The 6,814-nt window shown below is 44.0% G+C and overlaps 1 long non-coding RNA gene across 1 annotated transcript; it reads right to left on the bottom strand.

Moving 5' to 3' along the window:
• Positions 1-2,231: 2,231 nt before the first annotated feature.
• LOC147751938 (uncharacterized) lies at positions 2,232-6,393 on the bottom strand. Its single transcript, XR_015315471.1, has 2 exons — positions 6,309-6,393; positions 2,232-2,895 (listed from the first exon to the last, which is right to left on the bottom strand). It is a non-coding gene; the product is annotated as an uncharacterized LOC147751938 (long non-coding RNA).
• Between the last annotated feature and the right edge of the window lie 421 nt (positions 6,394-6,814).

Genomic DNA, 6,814 nt, shown 5'->3' with positions numbered 1-6,814 from the left:
CTAGAGTTCTCTGCTAGCAAAAGCCTTTTCTGTGAAGCAGAATTTAGAAGCCTTATAGAACCTTTTTGTTAACTATCCAGGATTGTACTGTTGAAAATAGAGATGGTGTTGACTTTGTCCGGACGACATATATACATATACATATTAGCACTATATCAGTGGCTGCATGTTCACAGGCTGTTCAGATCTCTAATAAAGAGAGCTCGATGAACTGGCCTTGACATCGTGTGGACAGTGTTTACATCAACAACATCTCTGTATTCTGCTTTTCTTCACCTTCCTGTATTGACCTCTAACCTATTTGTTTATCCTAAACGCCGGTTCATAGTATAAACTAGGATAGTCACACCCGGTACTACTGAAATCTGTGTCATCCCAAGAATTATCCTGGCATATCGACGCATCTTTAGATTTTTGGAAATGATTTCACGCAGTTGTTTTAGCTGCCCTTTGATTAAAACTTTATTAAAAGAAACATCGAAATATTTCGAGCCTTACACCCATTAACTACCGCTAGGTATTACACCGGGTGGACAACTGCGTCATATTATACTGCCAGGTCTATTCCTAATTTCCTAAATGTTTGTCCCAACGTCACAATTCTCACGTCCCGAGCTAGGTTATTTTATTCGTCGCAAGCTGCTTTATAGTCATCGAGTCGACGATACATTGTAAGCGTGTAAAATTAGGTCGTGCCGAAGCCAATCTGGAATACGATATGACCGACTTACGATATTTTAGTCAGCCTCTCGTGCCTGTACCACGCATGTGCGCGCATGCACTCATTGTCATCGTGCTCTAGTGTTGAAATTGGTAGTGAAAGTAAATGGACATGCTATGGAAATCTGTAATGGTTCGAGAAACCTTTTGCTATGGCGTTCGTCCCTGCACAGTAGAGGTATCAGCAAGCAATGCGGTCGTTCTCGTCGCCAATGGTTCGTCTCACAAAAAGAATATGGGGGACTGGGTAGACTGTGAAGGCCGTACTGCTCCAACCGTTACTGCTTCGGAGTGGACGCCTACGGCTGGTGTCGAAGAATGACATAAAGACGAAAAACGGGGATCGTCGCTGACAACAGCAGCAGCAGCATTGAGGTTGACTGGTTGGACTAGGATTTTTGGGTGCTAACCTTTGGGAGGAAAGACCCACTGCTACAAGCAGACGCAAGAATGCTTTTGCGAGCTCATTCACGGCCCATCGCCCGTTGCTGCTGACTCCGTCGCCGTCACCGCTGAAGCCGCCGCTGCTCCCGTTACCGTCACCACCGAAGCTCCATTGGGCCGACATGGTGAGGCGGTTTTGCGCCATTTGCTCACTTGCTTCGCGTTGTCGGTCTTTTCGCGGCCTCGTTACTACTGCTGCTGCTAGTTGATGTCGTCGGTTCGTCATCGTATGCTGCTGCTTGTTGGAACTGGGCTAAAACTCCGGCTGGCCACACTTCAGCACTGGTGACTGTGATAGAGGCTGTGGTAACGGAATTGGGTAGTCCTCCCATTTCTTCGTCTTTGGGTGACTGCAAGCTGATTGACCCCCTCGCTCGCTTATCAATGCGTACAAAAATTCACTCGCACCGCTATAATAAGCACGAAAAAGAGCAATAACGAGTCGGCCCCTCTGAATCCCAGTCTCCTCACGCAATGCGTTCGTCCTAGCGGCCCCTGAACGACCTTTATTGTCAAGCGCTCCAAGACATTCGCTCGCAACTGAACGGTCGAGTATGGATCAGGCCCAGAGCCAGATCACTCGAGCTCTGACTCGGCTGAAGATCAGGGTTGTGACGGTCCCGGTGACGATGATACAGGACTAGGCTAAAGCAAGTCATGGAAGTCGGAAGAATGATATAGGACGGAGAGCTATCTTTTTTATCGATTGCGAAAAATGCGTCGTACTGTTCATAGGTGCCACCCGCAATGACAAACATAGTATGAGCCTTTAAAGACCCATGGTTAGGACTAAAAAAGATTATTTTTACGCAACAGATTTCTTTTCGACAGAAGTTTTAGAGGCACATAGCGAGCGTATGATAGAATGAGAGGAGAACATCGTTGATCACTGCCATCAGTAGGATACAGTTAATACGACGTATCTTACAAGCAAATTTGAGATTTACTATTGAGGCTTTTGAAACGACGAAGAATAAGTTGTTCCAATTGGCGCTAAAGTGACCGTTAAACAATGTCATACACTTCATGGAGTTCAAATAGCCTCTTTAAGGAAAAGCAACGTTTGGAAAGTTACGTGTACTTGCGGCGACTGGAAATCTCTCAGCTTCAGTACTTCTGCATTGAAGCTATAATTTGTGGAGTACTATAAACTACTTGTGGATGTATTACGCGTAGTGCATGATACTGCTACGGTTTAACTTTAGTGTTAACTAAACCTAGATACAGTTCAGATCATTTATCCAATTTCGACGTTAAGACACGAATATCTAGCCCCTTATCCGGAAGGGAAATACCATTGAATTTATCGAATTTCTCTTGCACGCTAGCCCTAGTAAAATTAAATGGCAAAAGTAAGGGACAGGACTAAATACTAGATGTGTTCTGCGCCCTTGGATGCTGATGGACGCGTCAAAATGTTTAGAATTATTGCACAAGCGATCCATACTTATTATGCGTTGATAATAAGTATGGATCGAGATACGAAGCCTTGAGGCAGTAGCAGCCAGACGAATGCGCCGCGAAGGCAAATTCGAAAAGAAGGGACCAAGCCGTACTTCTCTTGCCCACACGTTGCCTTTTGCAAGCGTTCTGCTTTGCTGGTGGGTAAATAAATGGGAACAGGTCGAATTACTCCTTGCTATTGTTGCTGTTGCTGATTCTTCAAATCGATCAAACGATGTCGGGGGTTGTAGTGGACGTGATCACCCACTATAGACATCCAAACCTCCACTGCAAAGAAACGAAAACGCAGATTTCATTTAACATTACCAGTTAAGTGCACATATTATTACATGCATGTTTGAATTTACGAATAACTGTACATCGATTGCTACTCTCTTATAATACCTGGTTAGGTACAGAGACTCCAATCAAAAAGCCAATATTCTATGCAATATTAACTATTGAGCATCTGCAACGTACACCGTAAACGGCATAAGTTCAGCAAATTACTTTTGCGAGCATTAAAAATACATAACGTTGTAGGTAACGTATATGTGAAAATGCTAAGCACAAAGTTAAATTTTGTCGTAAAGCTCATTCTCAATTAGGGCAAGCTGGCGCGAGCGCCGCGTACTGTTCTAGAAAAAAGAAAATGGTATGTTGATAGGATACATTGTTGCCCTACAAAAAGCCTGCCTATATTAGTGGGGCATCAAACCGATCGACCCTCAAACAATACTCAAGGGACTCAAAGCTATCTCATTGTGACAAGGACATGTCTGACTCGGATCTCGCGTTTAGCTAAGAACGCCTTTCAAAAATTGGCTGAATGCATTAGGATGTCCTGAACGGTTGAAAGCTATGATAAATAACTTTAGTGGACACAGCCTGTCGAATACAGGAACAAGAACTTAGTGCGGACAGAAGCCAATTTTTGGCTTTAACTGTCTGCCGCACAAAAAGTCAATAGAAGAAGGATCAGAACCGAAAGAACTAAGTTTACTATTTTAAATAAATGACATAGAAGTTACATAAGCATTTAGCAGGCATAACAAGGGGCTGTTGTAGTGTCGTTATTAGCGTTCAATCATGGATATGTAACTTTGTTAATTTAATAATTTAATTTCTTAATCATTTGAAATTTCATGGAAATGTATGATACAACTCCCTGCGTTGGTACCAAGTAAGTAAAAGGCAATCTGCCTGCTTTACTTCAATTCAACTGATATCAAACTTATAGAAAAAAATATGATTAACAACTCACAGATGCTAGATCTGGCGCCACGAACTATTCGTTCTTTAAAAATTAGGTACGCGGGTTATCTTAAACAAACGACCGTTGACATCGTAAACCTCCAGTAAAGACATATAACTACTGTAGAATATAGCGTTTAGACAGAATTCCCTGCAGATCTCATTTCTTTGTCACCACTTCTCCTTCACCAATCGCCTATTATTTCAATCTTATGCATTGTTTTTGCCCTTCAGTCTACCGGAGGATTTTATCTCGTGCGTGTGGAATCCACGAACTTCTTATGTCTGCCAAATCCCTCGGGGCCACCCACGACTCATTAGCTAATTCCACTGACAAATACTGTTGGGCTAAGTAGCAGGGAAAGGCAGACGAACTTTCGTTCCATCGATCTCATTGCAAAACTTCTCTCTGGTTCCGTATTCTTCCTGGCAGAACGGGGAACATTATTTTCGGAGGACCATCACTAACCCGAGCCAGCCCTTGTAGCGTCCTCCTAGCCCATGCGACTCCCTACAAAACATTTGCGCCCCTTAAATCCTGCTATTTCGCCAACATGCCCAACGTTTATGATAGTATACTTTGTATGTGTTATAATATATATACCACCACTGCTACTGTCGCTGTCCGCTGGCGCTGCTTCCTGCTGCTTCTGTTTGTACTGATGTATCTCTTTTGGCCGGCTGTTCTTCGATGGGCCAAAGGACCGGCTTGTTGGGATCGCTAGACTGACCTGGTCTGTCCTGCTTCAACAACGACGGACGACAAGGAAGAAAAGGACAAGAACTCTCTGTCAGAAGAAAGAAAACAGAAACGAACGAAAAGAAAGCGATCCTTCGTTCTACTTCTGCGCCCGGTGTGTCTTTTCAGCCAATTGCTTGCTCGCGTCCTAAGTCCTGAGGCTCATTTTTTTCGCTAGCTAGCCAGCTAACGCTGGCCCAGTAGACCGCTAAGAAATCAGCAGCAACAACAGTAGCAGTTTTCTTTTATGTTGCTAAGATATATTCCAATATGGAGCCGATGTGAAAGGAGGGTACGCCGCTGGGAACAGGCACCTGCAGCAGTACGACCACAAGCGGCAGGACTAAGCTGAAGTGCGATGGCAACATCACAGCCAGTAGCAGACCATGGTAGTAAAGGGGGAGCTGAAGCAAACCTTCCTGCTATGAAACTCAGCGACTTGTGGTGGTTAGGGCTTATGGTAGCGCAAGCCGCTGCAGGCAGGGCGGTAGTGGGGCAGCGGCGTCCATGTTCTGGACTTGTGCGCTAACCGGCGGGCCGTTGATCTGGCGTGCTGGTTGTCCGCTATAGTAAGTTTTGTAGCAGTTACAAAACTCGCTATGGGAAACAAGAATGTAGCAGCAGAAAAATGAAAACTCTGATATTATTGCAGCCACGATAAGACAACTAGAGAATAACACAGAAAAAAGCAGACTATAAAGAAGAGAAGTAGTTGTGGCTCTCTCTAGAAACGATGAGAACGAGGCGTTTGTTAGCGAACTATAGACACTTTGCACTCGGGTATGCGATGTTTCTGTTGGAACCCACGGAAATCTAAAAGGCTGTGACACACGAGATTTTGATGACTCGCCAAGTCTTAAATGAACCTCGAACGTACCAAAATTTGCTTGGTCCCTTGACGAAGATTTGGAAACGTCTTACATAATATACCGTGTTTTTTTATCATTGGCCTGTTCTGGTAAGCTGATCTCTTACCCTTGCGACAGCGCAGCGTAGCCTGTTTTCTAAGCCGGGGAGCCCAAAGGTGATTTAGGTTCGATTCTGTCCATAATAAAATTTTAATCCTTTAGTACAAAGCCGGATAATGGAAAAAAGCGATTAGATTGCTCCTGTGGAGTGTTTTATCCTGACAGGTGCTTAAAACAGTGCTAAAGAGTAGTACCCAAGCATGTCAAAGAACAGGCAGTTGAAAGCCATTTGTGGAAATTTAACATTCCCAGGGTTCAATCACCGACAACAAAATCAGGAAATGTATACAAACCCTTCGAGTATGATTAATAGATACTCTACCAGCTATGAATATCACTAAATGACTTTTGTGCCTTTACTACCGCATCGATCCGAACCCACACCTTACGTCTAAAACTTACCTAGATGTTTCCTTAACTTCTTTGGCGATTTTCGGCTAGTGCGAAGTGAAAACAGGGTTTTCAGCTTGCATAATAACATGTAAGCGTTTGGTGATTGAACGAAACTTCGTAACTCCATGATCGCATCACAAAGACCCCTCTCTCGATGAACTTTGTTATTTCCTTAAAACATGTCCCGTCACTTTTAAAACTTTCGAATTCACATCGCGTGTGGCCACCTTTGTTACCTTTGGATAAACATCTCTAAATCGCAGAAGAAAAGTTTTACAATTTTACCCTTTCAATTCAAAATCTATTGCATTTCAAAGGTGTAAACATTCGGATAGTTTAATACTCACAAATGTTTACTGTGTCAGCTTGGTCAATCGCGTTCTGTCCAGTTCCGCGCACATAGAGTTCATCGCAACCGCTCATTCTGGCTGCTGTTTTCATTACAGGAGTCTTCTATCGCGTCACGGTGAAGGGACCAGCTGCCGACTAGGTTCGCGTTGCCGATGATTTCGTTAGCGCTTCTGGCTTGTTGCTGCGGATAATAGCAGTCTTTCGTTAACGAACTAAAGCATGCTCATCTTGAGTCAAGCCACTTCCGGCTGCCTGCTCCCATTTCTCATTGGCCGCTTCATATGCCCCTCTCCACTCAATGCCCCTTCCTAACGATGGGCAATTTGTGTGGAAACAGTGCAACGCTAGAGATACAACAGACGCTTTGTCCCTTCTTTCGCGCCACACAAAAGCCAAACAAACGCCGAATAAGGCAGAACTCTCAAATAGACAAATGGATTTAGGTTTCAGCTGCTGCTACTGTTGCCACAACTGCTTGCTTCGTTTCTGCCTCAACGGCAGT

Source organism: Varroa jacobsoni, unplaced genomic scaffold (assembly GCF_002532875.2).
Source record: "Varroa jacobsoni isolate VJ856 unplaced genomic scaffold, vjacob_1.0 contig01047, whole genome shotgun sequence".
Taxonomy (NCBI): domain Eukaryota; kingdom Metazoa; phylum Arthropoda; class Arachnida; order Mesostigmata; family Varroidae; genus Varroa; species Varroa jacobsoni.
The sequence above is the reverse complement of the archived record's forward strand: the minus strand, read 5'-3'. Positions and strand labels throughout refer to the sequence as shown.